This window comes from Phalaenopsis equestris, unplaced genomic scaffold (assembly GCF_001263595.1).
Source record: "Phalaenopsis equestris unplaced genomic scaffold, ASM126359v1 Scaffold001359, whole genome shotgun sequence".
NCBI classification, from domain to species: Eukaryota; Viridiplantae; Streptophyta; class Magnoliopsida; order Asparagales; family Orchidaceae; genus Phalaenopsis; species Phalaenopsis equestris.
In genome coordinates this window covers 176,010-194,671 of record NW_018165798.1, presented here as the reverse complement: position 1 = coordinate 194,671, position 18,662 = coordinate 176,010, and positions in this window count along the sequence as shown.

Genomic DNA, 18,662 nt, shown 5'->3' with positions numbered 1-18,662 from the left:
ATTTTTTAAAACGAACATATTTTGTAGATTTGGGATGCTGATGGTTATCATTACTGATGGGGGAAGTCATTTCAGAAATGCCATTATGGAGAAGTTATTAAAGAAATATCATATAAATCATAAGATTGCTACAGCTTATAATCCTCAAGCAAGTTGTTTGGCTGAAATATCCAATCAATAAATTAAAAGAATTAAGGAAAAATCTGTGAATCCAAAAAAAATGGATTGTTCAGTCAAACTTGACTATGCTTTGTGGGCTTATAGGACTGCATATAGAACTCCTATAGGAATGTCCCCATAAAGGCTAATATTTGGGAAAGCTTGTCACTTACCAGTTGAACTTGAGCATGAAGCATATTGGGCTATTAAAGAGTTCAATTATAATTTAAAAGACCCTAGTGAAAAAACATTGTTACAATTAAATGAGCTTGAAGAGATAAGGAATGAATCTTATAAGAGTGGTAAAATTTATAAAGAAAAGATGAAAATGTTGCATTATCGAAAGATTCTTACTAAAAATTTTCAGCTAGGGCAAAAACTTTTGCTATATAATGCAAGGTTAAGATTATTTCCGAGCAAACTTAAGTCCAGGTGGATGGGCCCATTTGTTGTAATAAAAGTTTATCCTTACGATGTTGTGGATATTAAAGATCCTAAAACTAAGAAAGTATTTAAAGTAAATGGGTATAGATGAAACCTTATTATATAGAGGATCACCATAAATATAATGATAGAATGATGTTGGGTCAACCAGAATGAGCACTGGTTACATCGGGCTGACAATGTAAAACCAAGCACTTTGTGGGAGGCAACCCATAGTTATCACTGTGTTTTTGCTTTTATTATTGTTTTGAGTATGATTAAGAAATTTGGGGTAGTATTTTTGAATTTATTACGTGCTGGTAATTATTTTTAGACTTTATTTAGTGACCAAGACATGATAGAATAGAATTTAGATGTTAAGTTGACTGTTGCAAAAATGTGCACTGGCGCTTAAGCGTCAAATCCGGCGCTTAAGCGCGGCAGTTTAATCACATGTGCAAATTTCAATTTCTAGAAGGTATAAGTACAATTTAGTTAGAATAAACGTGTCTTAGCACTTTCTAGTTATGCCTAGAAGTTATGAGGGGGAATTAGGCCTATAAATAGAAGGGGTTTGTGAAGGAATTTCACCCCGGATTATTTTTAGCCCTAAAAGTCTAAGAAAGAGAGAGATTTAAAGAAAATGTCTTCATGGGAGATGGATTTGAAGAATAAGGAAGAAGCCATGAAAAAGAAGTTCATTATTCAAAGTGCACAGGAGATGTATAACGATTTCTTAGTCGTTGGTATTGAAGGAATATCAGAGAAGATCAACAAGATGGAGAATATTATATCTATACTAGAGACTAAGGTGCTTGAATTGCATGCTCATCTATAACATATTTGGTGGAAACTTAAGATGTAATTCAGTCATACCAGTTATATAGAGGAAGCAGATAAGGTGATGATCCTTAAGTAAAAGTGGATGGAAGATGATAGTATTAGAGATAGTCACCACCGTCTATTTTATCAACTCTATATTCCCGGAGAGACTACTGAAAGACAAGAAAAAGACAAGAATTCATTCCTTCAGCATTAAGTTAAGTGTTAGGAATTGTGTGTTTGGAGTCATGTTTTGAAGTGTGTTAGTGTTTATGTCTTGTGTTTAGGAAGTGTGTTAGTGTTTAGTGTTAGTGTTTACGTCTTGTGTTTAGTGTTTTTATCTCTTATTGTAAAATGTGTGTTAAGTGTTCTGTATTTAGGAATATTTTCTCTTCCAAGACTTTTGAAGAGAGAACTAAGTGTTAAATGTGTTTGTACTTGTTTGTGAATTAATATAAGTTGGTTTTTATGAAAATTTGTGTTATTTTTAGCCTCGAATTGAATTAATTATTGTGGAGAATTTTGAGAGAGAAGGGAGTTATAGGAAGTAAAAATAGTCATTTAGGTGCTATGAGACCATTTAGGGGTGGTTTACTTAGGCTAATAGTGCGTTTTACTTAAAATTAAAAATTTTGAAAATCGTGCACTGGCTCCTAAGCGCCACATCTCACGCTTAAGCCCGCGCCAATGTGCCACTTTCCTGTACTTAAGCGTTGGTTCATGAAAACCAGTTTGTGAACGGTTAAAAGTGAATTTTAAGTCTAAAAATACCATTTTTATCACCTCCTATCATCTTCCCCAATTCAAAGTCACGATTTTGAAGGCTAGGGCAAGTGGAATTTAAAGATTTCTTGGTGGAATTGAGTGAGATTTGATAGATCCAAGTTCCTTAAGGTAAGAGGTTTACTTCTATGCAAAAATTTTGGATTTTCACCATATATTTTAAGCACATTTGGAAGATTTCAAAAATTTACTATTCATGATGAAAAGTGAAGAAAAATCTATGAAAATTGCTTAGGAATTTAGTTAGTGCATTTTAGTTAGTGCATTTGGAAGCATTTGGAAGTTTAGTTTAGTGATTTAAACTTGATTTTTAAAGTTATTTTTGAAATTTATCAAATTTGTAGAATATCACCAAGAATGAAAAGGAGTAGAGGAAAGAGCACATTCAATTCAAGTAAATTTGTCAGTTCAAAAGCTTAGGATCAATATAGGACACTCTACAATCATGAAAATTGATTCGGGAGCGATGTTTCAAGAGTCCAGGTGGAGAGGTAGAAGACCTGATAGTCCACCGATAGTGGGAACAGTTCTATTGTTTCTCTGTCGTCGTAATGATTTCAGTTGTGAGGGAGTTTTATGCAAATCTCCTAGAGGCTGAAGATGATCGAGTTATGATTAGAGGGAAGTGGTTACCTTTTACTCCAGAGGTAATCAACTTGTTTTACCATTTACCACCGGAGACTTTATGTTTTTATGCAAATTATAGTCCTAGGGAAGCAGAGTTAGACGAGATTATTTCATGTTTGACTATTGGGAGAGGATTTTGGAAGATTACCAATGAGAGGAGAGTAAATTTCCCAACTTCAAAGTTATGTGCACCTTCAAAGACCTGGCACTATTTCATTTTTGCTCGTCTTCTTCCAGCCAATCATCTCAGTGAAGTGACCAGTCTTCCAGCCAATAATCTCAGTGAAGTGACCAGAGAGAGAGCAACTTTGAGTTATTGTATTCAGGAGGAAAAGCCCATCAACATAGGGGCTTTGATCTATCATACTATTATCAGTTCAGCTGCTACTGCTATTAATATATGTATGGGATTTGCTTCCTTCATATATTCGTTATGCGAGCAGGTTGGAGTGAAGTATGATAGTTAGGAGGAAGTTCTGTTACCTCTGAAGGCCATTACGAAGGTGAATGTGAAGATTTATTTTGAGCATTCGATTTTTGGCTGGAGAGGAGGATTTTCCATAAGTTGTGGATTATAGACGTCTGCTGCATCTACCTCTGCTTCATCTTCATCACGACCATCTACTTCTCGTGCTTCTGAATCTAGAGGCGATACCAAGACTCAGGATGAGTTATTGCAGAAGGTGATGGACAATATCAATTTTAATGGACAATATCAATCAATTTTACCGCTGATAAGGTAAAAAATTTAGAGCATTTTGCAGACCATACTAATAGAAGGAAGAGTGATTATGAAGAGAAATTCCACTCATCTTTGGAAAGCTTGATTAGAGGTGAACGATGAGTGCAATTTCCTCCATATCCTTGATATCCTGATTATGAGCCTGCAGAAAAATGGTACAACGGTGATTCTGAGGATGAAGAGTAGAGCTGAAAGATTCATTTTATAATTGTAATTGATGTGAACCATGTGGTCTGAGCTTGCTACATTTACATTTGTGTGTTGTTTTGGACTATGTTGTGTTTTGGACGTTTATGTTTTATGATTATGACATTTGTGGTAGTTAATATTTTATTTATAAAATTTAGCATAGTAGTTGTTGTTTTGTGTTTACTACTATGATTTAGTTAGTTTAGAACTTAACTTAATTCCATATCTGTTATAAAGTAGAAAATCTTGCTAGCTTAGATCTTAAACTTAAAATTCAAAAACTGCTGCCCTGCATTTTTCTTTTATCATGTTTGTGTATTGTTTACATTTTATACCACTATTTAGAAGTCTATTGAATATCTACATTTTAAACTAAAAACAAATATAGAAAATTTGATCAAAAATTATTTTTACTCCTATCTTTAGTTTTATACGTGTATAATTAGGATGTAAAGATTCCTGTTAGCATGTGTTTTTCAATTTTCATTTCATGCTCATATAATTATCTGACGCTAAACTGTTTAATCCGTTAAAAATTTAAGTTTTGGGGGATGAAAAATATTTTCAAAACTGGAATTTTATTTGTTCTCAAATTACTACAAGTGAATTTGATTTTAAAAGAACAATTGATTATGTATACGAAGTTATATTAAGGAAGTAAAATTTGATTTTAGAAATAAGTAAGAAAATTTAGTTAGAATTTAAGTAATGAAGAAAAACTTTAAGTTAAAAATTTTTAATATAGAAAATGATTAATATAAGTGACTATCTTTAGTAAGAAAAATTGTATTTTTAAAAAATTTACATAATTTAGACTTTTATTTTTAATACTTAAATTTCTTTTATTAAAATGATTTTCAAAACTATTATTATATTTATAAGTAAAAGTATTATATCAAGACTTTTCTTTAGGAAAGGAGAAGTGGAATTCAAAATCATTAAAGGTCTATCTAGATATAGTAAGAAAAAGAAAAAGTAAAAGAAAAGAAAAAGAAAAGAAATGTAAGGGAGGAGAAGCTTGAGGATTAGTGCCTAATCAAAAATTGTATCTACATTTGATCTTTTTAAAGTATAAAACTTGATAAAAGCTTAAGCTTATAAATATAATATAGTAAGTAAAATTATTTTTAATAAAAATATTTAAGTAGAGAAAATAAAAGAACTAAAATCTAAATTTAGAGAACTTACAATATTTCTAAATTAGATAGAAACTCATATATTCATAGTTCTTAACAAAAAAAAATTTCAAACTTTAAGTTGGTCTCATTTACTAATTATTATTTCTAAATTGAACTATTATATTTCTAAATCCAAATTTTAGTAAATCATAAAGAAACTCATATACATATCATACATATTTGGTTTTTAAAGATTGAAGTGTCACTTAAGAACAAGTAACATTTTAAGTTTGATATATAGTATTTTTAGACACATTTTTATACCTATTTTTTAGATATTGCACTTTAATGGAAGGTATTTTTGTGTTTTTCTTACAGATACAAATAAAAATGGAAAAAATGCTTAAAGGAGTGAAAAAAGATTAAATTTGGAGAAAAAGGGTGAAAAGTTCTGCAAAAGAGTTTTGGCGCCTAAGAGCCAAATCCGGCACTTAAGCACCGGCTAAATAGAGAAGGCCTCGCCTAAGCATGGAGACCCTGCGCTTAAGCGCCAGCGACAGCTATTAGATGAGTAAAATCAGTTTTCACGAATTTCAAAGAGGGTTTTGAGGCACTCCCTGGCTTAATAGGTGGTTGTAACCACCATGAACAAAAATTATCATGAAAGGATGCATCTCTTGGGCAACTACATCGAATCAAGACACATTTTGAAGAGATCTCAAAGCACCTCTTGGAAAACTATAAAAGAAAGAAGAGAAGACTTAGAAAATGGTCCTTAAAATATTGGCAAGTTTTGAAAGTTCTTTTCTCGGCAGTTAGTTCAGAGAGATTTTCAGGAACCACTTTTTATTTACTTTATCCTTTTTTTATTTGGTTTGAGTGATTGTAAAAGGGAAGAGATTCAAAAGAACCTCAAGTGTTTTGTGGAGGACTTGAGATAAGATTTTATCTTTTTGTTTTAGACTACTTTTGGTTTTAATTGAGACCTGTTGTTGGTTTGACAATGATTTCTTCTTTTAAACTAAAGTGTGGTTTTATTTTCTCCATGGATTCTGAGTAGTTTTCTTTATCTTTCTTCTTAAAGTGATAAGTAATTAAGTTGTGGATGGAAGTTGTGGATGGAAGTTGTGGAGAGTATTGATCTTTAATGTTGGAAGAAGTTGTGATGATTTAAATCAATGCACTTCATTTACTTCTTAATTTGGTCAATCCAGATGTTAAAATTTGTTGTGAGAATATGTAAGAACCGGGCTTGTGTTGTCTTAGTCAACAATTGGAAATAATCACATGAGGTTGTATGAAAGAAAATATAATTTATATGATTGAGTGCAAATAAATAGTGAAATATTTATTGAAGTGTGTAGAATTAGAGGACTTTAGAGTGACAGACTAAAGTCCACAATTTGATTTATAGTTTTATGTTTTGATACGAAATATTAGCCCCTACGTGGAGGGAAAAGAGGAAACTCTAGAGCGAGAGCTAATATCTTATTTACCTAATCACGTCTTCAAGACTATTCAAACTGTAAATTAGCCAATGTTTTTCATAGATATTAAGGGTAATAAATATTATTGCTCCAATTTGGCTCAACACAATTTGCATACTTTTACAACAAAATTCTTATACTTATTACTGATTCATGATAAGAATAAAGATATTTTCATATTAAATACTTTTCTTCTACAAAAACTTTAGTTGTCTTTTTACTGTTTCATTAAAATATCAAAAATACCAAAAATATTTTAATTTTAAATTCCTACAAAAATCATTTTTAGTTTAAATAATTATTTTTTAAAAAATAGAAAAACTTTCTAAAAAGTACATATTGCATAATCTTCCTGTTTCTACTTCTTTTTCACTTCGTAATTGAATGGATTTAAATTGCTCCTTATTTTGATCTTTTGGATTAACTTCCACATGAATTCCTAAAGGTCTGTCACTAAGTGCAGTAACAATATGTCCTAATTGATTTTCAATATTTCTAATAACAACTGTCTGATTTTGTATTTGATTTTCTATGTTCAACATTACTTCTTCTATCGTCAACTTCTTTTCTTTAACTTGTGAGTTAGGGTTAGAGTTAAATGTAGGAGGATAATAAGGCTGATTGTTAGGATTTCCTTGGTTTTTTGAATTTCCTCAAGGATTCACATAATTTTTATAATTATTCTAACAAAAATTAGGGTGATATTTCCATTCAGGGTTCTAATATTTAGAATAGGGATTATTATTTTGATTATTTATAGAATCCAAATTTCATAAGATGATTGAGTATCAATTATCCGCTTCTTGGTTTTTTAAATTTCGTGAGGGGTTCACTGAATTGTTATAATTATTTCAACTAAAATTAGAGTGATTTTTCCATCCAGGGTTGTAATAATTAGAATAGGGATTGTTATTTTGATTATTATTGTTATTTTGATTATTTATAGAATCCAAATTTTCATAAGATGATTGAGTATCAATTATCCGCCCTAGTGAATTTTCCTCTAACACAGGTGGCATTTGAGAATAGTTCACTCCAATTTGATCAATCTTTTTTGATATATTAGCAATTTGAGATGTTAAAATAGACATTGCATCAGAGTCAAGAATACTAGGTACTTTCTTAGGATTTACCCGTTCAGGGGCCATTCAAAATTATTAGTAGTCATTTCTTTTATTAAAGAGTATGCTTCATCAAAAGGTTTTGACACTAGTGATCCACCTACAACAGCACAACAGCATCTATAATAGATCCATACTAATCATTTGTAAAAAGTTTGAATGATTAACCAATCTAGTAAAACATGGTGTGGAAATTTTCTAAGTAGATCCTTAAATCTTTCCCAGGCTTCATATTTCAATTCTTCTTCAAACTGACAAAAAGATGTAATATCATTTCTAAGCTTAGCAATTTTTTAGGGTGGAAAAATTTAGCCAAAAATTTTTGTGATAGTTATCCGAAGTTCTGATAGATCCCAGTGATAATGTATTTAACCAAGCTTTAGCTTTATCCTGTAATAAAAATGAAAAAAGTCTAAGCCTGTTGACCTCACTTTTGGTTGAGGTTTAGTTTTCCCTCTTCAATAGCCTAAGGTCTAGCCATAGGACTTTCCTATTCACTATTCTTAAAAAACTGGAAGTTCCATGTATTGATCCTAACCTCTAGCACTTAGTAGGTGGGGTCACTATGAGGGAAACTCAAGATGAGTCACCCTTAGGACTGCTGGACCTTAGGGTTGACCCTGGGTGTTGGTCTGGAGCTAGGGCACTCACTACACTCATCTACACTCACATTCACTTACCACCTTAAACTCAAATTTCTAGCCTAGGTCCCTTGATCTTTTTGGGATACTCATGTAGATGGTCCCCTAAACCTACCAGCCCTAGGGCTATGGTTTAACTAAGGCCAGTACATAGAGGACCCAAAATGGGATTTCCTTTGGTCCATGGCTCATTTAGGGTGATTAGTTACCCAATCCCATCAAAAAAATACCCATCTTGGCCTTTTACCCCTAAACACCCCCAAATTACCCAGATACTCCTCCATAGACCAAAATTCCAAAAAATTCCAAAAATTTCTAGAAAATTTTAAAAAATCCCAAATATTCCTAATTTCATTTTCTCAACTACCACATGACCCAATTTGGCAAATTTGACCATACTTAACCAAAACCCCCAAATTTTCCTTTAAGAGCCCAAATTTCCCCAAATTCAGCCCAAATGTCCATCAATTTGATCTCAATTGACCCCAATTCCAATCCTAGATTCAAATTAACTTTTGATATGGCCAAGATAAACCAAATCCAAGCTTAATCGGCCCATGATTTGAACCCAATTTTGATTTAGATCAAAACCCCAATTTTGACCATATGGCCTAATCTCTCCAAATTGAACCTATAGCCCAGTCAATTGGCCCCAATTAATGTTTCCAAATCTTCATAACATTCATACACATCAAAATTGACCATCAATTGGCCTTGTTGAAGCCTCAAATACATTTGATTTTGGCCTAAATCCAAAATTCCCAAATTGGCTAAGTCCTAAAATTTCACCCAATTGATTGCCTTAACCTCCACATTGGCACCCAATTCATGTTGAAAACTCTTCATGGGGTCCCTATTGACCATTTAAAATAATCAATTTGGACTTAGCCTAAGGCTAACCCAAGCTAGACCCAAGCCTAGCCCAACATGTCCAAATTGACTAAAATTCAAGATTCCCTCATATTGACCCTTCAATTGAGCTCAAAACCACTTCCATCCTTCACTAAAGTTGTTACTTATAATCATATACACCAAATGAAACATTTATTTGGCCAATTGACATGGATAACCTAGCCGAAACCCAAGTTTTGGTCATTTGCACCCACATTGAACCCATGCGTTAAAGATGGCATAACTACTCCAAAATCATCAAATTAACTCCACCTCAGCCATTGGTTAGACCCTAAGACTGAGCCAAAACCCGTCTAACCCAAGCTAGATGAGCCATGGACTAAAATTCCCCCAAATTAAGGGATCTTATTTCTAAAAATACTCATGCTTAAGATACCCTTACCAAAACTAAACCCCATTGCATTAAATTGCTTTGACATATTCCCCTGGATGCCCTGAGCACATAGCCACCTCCCCAAGCCTAGTGGCTACAAAAGCTCAAAACCAAGAGCCATGCCCATGACACCTCATCCAAATCAAACCTAGAGGTCTGCTCAGCCAATCTAATTGATGGAGCTCCTCTTCCGTCCACCTAAGCACCACAAGGCACACAAACTTATGCCTAGAGAGCCACCCCATGGCCATTTTTAAAAAAACTCACCTCCATGGCCATGGGAGGTGTGCTAAAATTTCCTTAGAGAGGCCTCTCCAAACTTACCACAGAGCTTCCCTCAGATCTTCTCAGTGCATTCCAACCATTTTCTCCCACAAATTCCCATTGACGGAGCTCAATTTTGAGCTTGGAACCTTGCCGGAAACCAGGATAGAGTCCATTACACCTCAACACTGCACCAAACTCAAATTAACTCGACTCACACTTTCACAACCAAGAAAGAAGCCAAAGCCCCATAAAATCCCCCTTCCATAGAGCCTCTACCATAGCTCTAGACCAACACCCAAATCCAGCCGTGATCGAATTCATTTCTAGGCCTTACACCAAGACCAGGGACTCAATCCCTAGTCTCCTTGGACCTCAACGAACGTTCCAAGACCCTCTGATTGAAGCTACACTTCTCAGAGCAAAGGTATAAAACCTCACCTCATTTCGAGCCTATTTTGATTCTCCATTTAATTAGGCAAATTTTGATATGATATCAGAATCAAAATTTTGCCCTAACCATTGATAATCGTTGGAGGACAGCCTATAGGATCAAACCTGAGGTGATTTGGTTGAGTCTAGACTGAGATCTTAGGGTTTTAGTGTGGACGACCACATGATCATTCTATTGGGGATGAAGACAGGGAGCCGTTTGATCGAGCGTGTATCAAATGGACGGAGGAGATCAAGCCGGACAACGCTTTGGGACATAAATAGTGGGCCAAGTCAGCGCTGAGGTGGATGGCGGCTTCAAATGGAAGCATGCTGCATGGAGCTTCGGAGCCATTGTAGCTTGATGTGGCACGCGCTGTTTAAATAGGTAAATAGGGCTTTTTCCTATTTATTTAAACACCCCTAACTTAGAAAATTCATAACTTTATGTAGAAAAATCACAAAAAAAAATAAAAATACCCTCTTGCTCAGTGAACAGAGGAAAACAATGTGGAAAAAATTTCATGTCTATTTGATGCATGTTTTATTTTTAATTAATTAAACACTATTTTGAATCTTTTGATTCTCCATGCATATTAACACATCACCTTGGCTTGAAATTTTGGCATGTTGTAGCCTCTATCAAGGGAAATATCCTCTGATTTTTCCAAGGTCAGAGGAAGTCCCTTGACAGTGATCCATATTTTTCAAGTTTTTGCATATTATTTCCTTAAAATAATCATGAAAATTAGCATTTTGATTAGAAAATTCCAAGAAAATTTTGGAAGGTCCATGAAAACACCCAAACTACCCAAAATCATCAAAATTTGCTAAATTACCAAAATACCCCTCCTTAGCCCAAAATTCCAAAAAATCCAAAAAAATCCCAAAATTTTGCAAAACCTCCGAAATATTCCTAATTTTATTTTCCTTAACTACCAAATGACCCAATTTGGCCAATTTGACCATCTTTGACCAAAACCCCCAAATATCCTTTTAATGACCCATTTTTCCCCAAATCTACCTCAAATGTCTATCAAATTTGTCTCAATTTTTCCCAATTTCAATTCTAAACTCAAATTGACCTTTGATATGACCAATATAGACCAAATTTAATACCCCTATTTGATGAACAAAAAAAACAAAAACATGAATCATCACCATCACTTCTAAGTCAATTTCATTTGCAATGACTAAGACAGTCAACAAAATCTTGGGGGCTTAGTAGTGACATAGGTTAAATCAAGTTTCATTTAAATAAGGATTAGAAAAGTAAACATCATTTAAAATTAAGACATCTTTCAAACACTACAAAGCCAATTAGGGTCAAAATTTGGATAAGTGTTCCGACAACACTAACTTGCCTTTTTAAGGGTCTCCACCCACATAATTCTTAAATTGAATCACAAGTGATAATTACCCTATTCTTAGTGATAATTGAAACATCAATGCTCACTGAGTAATGAGGGTATTTACAGGATGAATTATTAAGCAACATAATAAGTTTAAAAGAACTCGGGATTTTCCACCAGGCAGCGAGAGAGTAGCATGGACCTGCTTCTTTCTCTAGATCTGTTGGATACCTCAGACATCTAGTAAACTTAATATGTTTTGCTTGATAAAATCATCCTTAATTAAACTCCTGAGGACCCACCAAGATATGACATAAAGTTAGGAAAACTACCAAAACCTTACCTTTTGACTCTATATGAATTTCCCTGACATGCATTTTAAGTTTCAGGTGGTGGAACGAGAAGACTCGTCAGGTACGCTTTTACAGTTTTTCAGTGTTGTCTTTCTTGTACTTTTATGCCATACTTTTGTGCTTATATAAATTTGCATAGATAACCAAAACCAAAACCAAAACTAAAATCAACCAAGATAAAAATTTATCCCCACAACAACACCCATAAAATTTAAAATATAAAACAACTCAAAATTTAATCATAAACATCACACAAAACTACAACTTCAACTAAATTAAGACGTCCCTATCGGATGATCGGGAATCCCTTGGAGGTGGTAACCTACGGTTGCTAACGAGGCTTCCCATGGTCTAAATGAAATTATGGAACTCATTAAGTTGAGTTTAGTAAGTTCATTTGGAGTAATTGAATCCAATAGAAAATAGTGGTGTCAGAGCAAGGGAACAATAGGATCCTAACTGGTGTTGCTCTAATCAACTTTAATATGCCCCTATAAAATTTAAAGAACTTCAACCATAGGGCCACCTGATTTGATATTTATAACTTGACACACTAGATAACTTGAAAACGTCGCAGCAAGAGCTTGGAGCTTGCTTTGTGGGCAGTATGGCCATCTTTAACAGCAAAACCTGTCTTCCCCAGCTAAACCAATCTTCCTTCCTTAGACCTAAACAACAAAGCCATTGGACTTCGAGGTTTCTTGCTTATGCAACGTAAATCCTCACCTTATCTTTAGGCCTTTGTATAGCCCTACTATATAATATAAGCCCTAACTCAACTCTAGGATTACGGGTTGTCGTCTGTCACGACCTAAATCCTCACATCTTCCAGGCTATTTGTGTGATAGTTTCACATTAATGTAAGCCCTAACTAATAAAATTAGCAAGATGAAACACTTAAATTTCTCTCCTCAAAACTAAATCCAAACATTAGGATAGCTTGGGAAGTCACCGAGATTCTCCTCTGGATCCGTGTCATCCCCTAGTTCTTCCTCCTTTGGACTCTACAATAAAATGTTCCAAATTTGAACCAATCCCCTTTCACACCTCTACGTTGGATTTCATTGAAAAGTCTTACCCTTAGAAATTCTTTGAAGATAATATTTCTTGATTTTTATCAAGAGTCTTCTTAGGTGACTTTGGTCATTTAAATGTAATTAACTATAGGGGCTTGCCCTTATAGGAAGCATATATGAACCCAGCTTAATATAAACACTACTTAATTCCTTAAATTAAATAGGGGAACTTGTCGGCAAATATAAAGGTTTCGCAAACCAAACGGATGTCATACTTTATTTAGTTTATTTGATCGAGCCTCATCCTCAAGTCTTGTGTTTATCCTTCGGGATAGATACATAATTTGAGCTACAGTGCTCTTTCATTTTAAACTATGAAAGTTATGGGGACAGTTTGATTTCATACTTCAACGTCCTTCCGAAGCGGGCAACGGGATTTCGATTCCAACGACCGACAGCTTCTTACGGGCAACCCCATAAACCAACCCCCCAACCCAAAATAGTGCCGACAGCTTCTGGCGACTCCGCTAAGAAAAAGCTTCTCTCTCCATTTAAATCAGAAAATATTATCTTCATATATCTGTAATGTGTCCATGTCCCTCTTGGTCATGTCTCTCTTGGGTTCATGTCTCTCTTGGACCAAGTTATCCTTCTTCCGTTGGCATACTTCACCCATTTCTATCTTGGGAAAGTATAGCCTTGGACTTCAGCTTCAGGACTAGTTGTTCAACCATCCTTGAATAGAGGCGTTCAGAAGGCCATTGAGGACTTCTTAAATTTTTCTGTGGGGTTGGACCTCTAATAAGTGTGTCAGTGGACTAGTTCCACTGGGGCATTTTTTGCCACTAAATAGGTCCCACACTGGGTCCTAAAATACTTCACATCTCCCTTTCAAATTTGATTTGTTATTCTGCAAATTAAATAAAATTGTGTTATGTTGCGTGCACTTTGAAACTTTCTTATGTTAATTTAACACTTTTTCTTAAATAAAGATTTTAAAATACCCATAACCTAAGACCTGCCTGGTCTATAGATCAACCTCTATTTTCAGTGCTTGCACTAAAAAATTACAAGATTTTTGGCCATATAGCTAACCCTAAAACTTTCTATTTTCAAGCCTATTGCAATGGCCTACCCAACGCTGACCTTATTAACCTTTTATTGCAACCTGCCAACAGACCACAACGCCCATAACCTCGCTCCTACCATCAAATTTGGAGCTGGATTTGAAGATCTTGAGGTCATCCTCAGGAAAGCCCCATTCGTCGTAATGAAGATCGCCGCTCCAGAAATGCAGGAGCCGTCTGCAAAATTCAATATGAACTGCCTTAAAGACTTCCCTGCCTCCAAGAAGGCTAAAGCTACTGTCGTCGTGACATCCACCAAACCTACTAGCCCTACTGCTGCTAAGGGGAAAGAAGTGATGATTGTTGAGGATCCAACTGAGGGATTAACTGCCCCACCACCCGTGTTTGAAATCGAATCAAGTTTGAAGACTGTACCGTTGACCCGAACTCAAAGGAGGAACCGTAACAGAAAAGTTCAGAGGGCCATCAAAGCCCAGGCTTCTGAGAAGACACCCATTGAGGATGAGCCTCATCAAGTTGAAGAAGTATTACAGAAAATTTATCCACTCTTGCGAGGAAGTATATTCCATCCTCTGACAGATACCGATGGATATGAGAGTATCTGAAGGATCACTGCCGCATTACCGTCACTTCATGGACACAGTGAGAAGAGGAAAAAGTTAACTCTTATCACTCGAGTTGGCGTAGTTTTCAAAAGGCTAGCTACCAAAGAAGGATGTTCAGTTAGCGAGTTACTTAAACGAGTGGGAGATGCAATTTCTCCTCGCCTGAAGAAGGAAACTCTGAAGGGCGTCAAATCCCCCAGACCGTCCGCCAGACAGCCCTACAATATAGCTGGAGTGCCACCTACCCGCATCCCCGTTTAGTTCCGTTTAGGAAACAAAATTGATACCGCAGTAATTACAACCGATTATACCACCACCAGGACCGCAGGCCGTCAACCGATTAAGTCAAGAATGGGGCCGAAGATAAGATCTTACTCGTTACCCGTTATGAAGATATTTCTACAATCCCAAAAGCTAAGACAAGATGATTACCTGACACTGTAGTCGTTCTAAACCACGGGGAGCACTTTCCCTCGACATACCGATGTTTCTACGAAGTTCTATGAAGTCGCTCAGTTCTGAGACATCATTTTCAAAAAAGAAAAAGGTATGGATACCAATGGTCGCTGCACCGGTACAATCTAGTGAGCATGCGAAACAGGAAATGAAACCAGGATCTGAGATATTTGATATCGTCGTAACAATAGCTAGCAATATGGAAGAACAAGTAGAGGATGTCCATTAGGGTCCTCCAGATTTTAAAGAGATAAAGGAATCAATAATTGAAGAAAAGTTGATAAACTCAGAATCAAGATTTCTGAGTTAGCTCGAGAACATGGAGTTTCCATCAGTAGCGATAATGAAGATTTTGAGTACAATGATTATTTGGAGGAAGATTTCATGGATGTCCTCTTAATCGAAACAAGAGCCGCCATCCTCCTAAGGGATGAGCAAGTTAGTCTACTGAATAAAATAATAGAAGAGATGACTGCAGCTATGACCGCCATGGCCACCATTCAGGGGAAATCACAAGCACTGAAATTGGCTTCTCCAGAGATTTATCAACCAGAAATCATACACATTATAGATGAAAGAAGAGAGGCTACTTCAGCAAACAAAGATGAGCAGGCAAAGAAGGATTCTCCATCAAGTGCCATGCCATAAAAAGAGTTCAAGCAAATGGTTGAACAAGTGCGGGATGCCTTAGCCCAATTTAAGGGAGGTGCATCACGGAGGAGTTTGATGTCGTGCCTTTCCCCAAGGGTTTTGTGGCCCTAAACTTCAAAATATTTGATAGGAGGACTGGAAATCCCATATAGAAGATAATGCGTTTCTGAGCTAGCTATGGCAACACGAGAAATAATTGATAGGACTGGAAATCCCATATAGCAGATAATACGTTTCTGAGCTAGCTATGGCAACACGAGAAATAATGAAGCTCTACTCTGCCAGCAGTTCGTCAGCAGCTTGTCAGGAATCCCTTTCGACTGGTACGCTGACTTGCCCAACGGGTCAGTTAAAACATTTTCTGAATTGGAACAACTATTTGTGAAAATATTTGCCGAGGCACAACACCATGTTTCCATCGGAGAGCTCATGATGGAAAAGCAAAAGCCTAGTGAAACCTTGGTAGACTATATTTTGAGGTGAAGAAAACTTAGCATGAAATGTGAACCTCAGTTACAGGAACATCATGCGATTAAAATTCTACTCAAGAGCATTCATGGGCCAGTAGCTTTCATGCTTAAGGGACTCACCATCAAATCCTTTAAGAAGCTACTCAGTAAAGCCAACAGACTTCAAGAAGAGATAAAGCACATGGAGCCACATGAAAAGGCTAAGGTGACCAAAATGTTCGAGAAGAAATCAAGAGTAGTAGCGACCGCCTACAAAGGAAAGCAACTGATAAAGATATATGCAGAAGAGCATCGCTAATCCTCTCAAAAATAGAATAATCAATCCAACCAGCGGTCGCCTCAAGAAGGAGCACCTCGAATAGGGGATAAAAAAATATCCCTGTTGGAGCGACAAAAAGTTGTGTATTCCTTCAAGGATGAAGCTGTACCTAAAATATTCAGGAGTCTGATGAAGAAGCCAAAATTCAAACTACCAGATCCAAAGAAGCCCGAAGAGGTGGAAGAAGTTGGTATCCACAACCATTTTCAGTGCATGAAGTTAGTATCCATGAAGATGCTGCCTACTACGTGCCTCCAAAGAAGACTGCCTTCTCGTGCGAGATTCTGGAAAAAAAAGATGAAGATTTAGAATAATCACAAAAAGGAGGTCATTCAACTCCACTTTAGCAATCTTCCACCACTCCTTTACAAAGAGATGGTGAAAGGCCTTTTAGTTCGTGCACGACGTGGATGAGGAAGGATCAATTTAATAGTTTAACGGACTGGGCCAACTATCAACATTGGTGATGAATATTGTTCTAAAGACGAGATAATGATGACAATATGGAAAAGACCTCAATGTGAGATATCCCTAGAAGATATAGAGAAGAATGAATATGAAATAATGTATGATCGGATAAACCACTATGTGAATGCTATGACCCTCACTCCGATTCTCCCTCAAAAAGAGTTTAGAGGTCAAGAAAGTCTGTAATGTTGGTTCAAAGCCGATCAAATTTTACTGTGCTTCTACCTCTACTGAGCTTGAAAAACATGTAAATTTGGATGTTGATTCTAATGAATTAATGGAATTGCCTTTTGGTTACTTCTTGCCTTGTGTTTAAAAGTTAATTCAACAAGGACACTTACCAAAAATAATGACAAAAGATAAATTTCAAGTTTTTGAAAAATTAGGGAATGCTAATAGTCGAACTCCAAACTCGAAAGAAGGTCTCGGATTTGGTATAGTCGGACCAGTCGATGATTCTAAATTTTGCATGGTTGTTACTGGTGAGTCAGAGGAGGATTGCCTCAATATAAAGGATGAATCTACTGATCAGTCAACAGAAGATGCTCCCCCAAAATTTGTGGAAGAAATTAAATCTACCATTGATGAATTGAAAGAGATTAACCTCGAGACTGAAAAATAGCCCCGACCAACTTTCATAAGTTCATTACTCAGCGAAGAGGAATCTACAGAATTGATCAAACTATTAACAAAATTCAAAGACTGTTTTGCAAGGAGAAACAATGAAATGCCAGAACTGTCAGCAGAGGTGCAGTTCATAAACTTGGGGTGGATAAGAATATAACCCTAGTAAAATAAGCTCCCAGGAGAATGCGCCTCAAAATAGAACAACAAGTCATCACCGAGGTAAAGAAATTGATAGATGCCAACTTTATTAAAGAGGAGCAATACCCCACGTGGTTAGCTAACATTGTACCTATTAAGAAAAAAAATGGACAGATTTGTGTTTGTGTTGATTTTAGAGATTTGAACAAGGCATGTCTGAAAGACGAGTTTCCACTACCTATACCAGGAATGATGGTGGATATCACTTCAACGCATGAAAGTTTCTCCTTCATGGATGGATCGTCGGGATACAACCAAAACAAGATGGCTCTCAAGGATGCAGCGCTTACAGCTTTCAGAACGCCGATTGGAATTTTCTGCTACGCAGTGATGTCGTTCAGCCTAAAGAACGCTTGAGCAACATATCAGCGTGCAATGACGAAATGAAGAACTTTGATGAAATCATTGACAATTAAGTGGAATTCTACGTGAATGACTTGGTCATCAAAAGCAAACAGAAATTAGAACATTCATACGATTTGAGGATTGTGTTCGAACGGTTACGACGATATGACCTTAAAATGAATCCCTTAAAGTGCGGCTTTGGCGTTACCTCCGAGAAATTTTTAGGATTCGTTGTCCGTCATCGGGGAATCTAATAAAAAATAGTGTTGCCTCGGAGGAGGTAACCTAGGTTGCTAACGAGGCTTCCCACGGTCTAAATGAAGTTATGGAACTCATTAAGTTGAGTTTAGTAAATTCATTTTGACTACGTGAATCTAATAGAAAATAGTGTTGTCTGAACAAGAGAACCGTAGGATCTTAACCGTACCGCTCTAATCAACTTTAACATCCCCCACAAAATTTAAGGAACTTCAACAATAATGCTGACTGATTTGACATCACAACTTGACACCCTAGAAAAATTAAACTCGCCACGACGAGGAGCTTGGAGCTAGCACGGTGGGCAGCATGGCCATCTTCAACAGTAAAACCTATCTTCCCCAGCTAAACCAATTCCTTCCT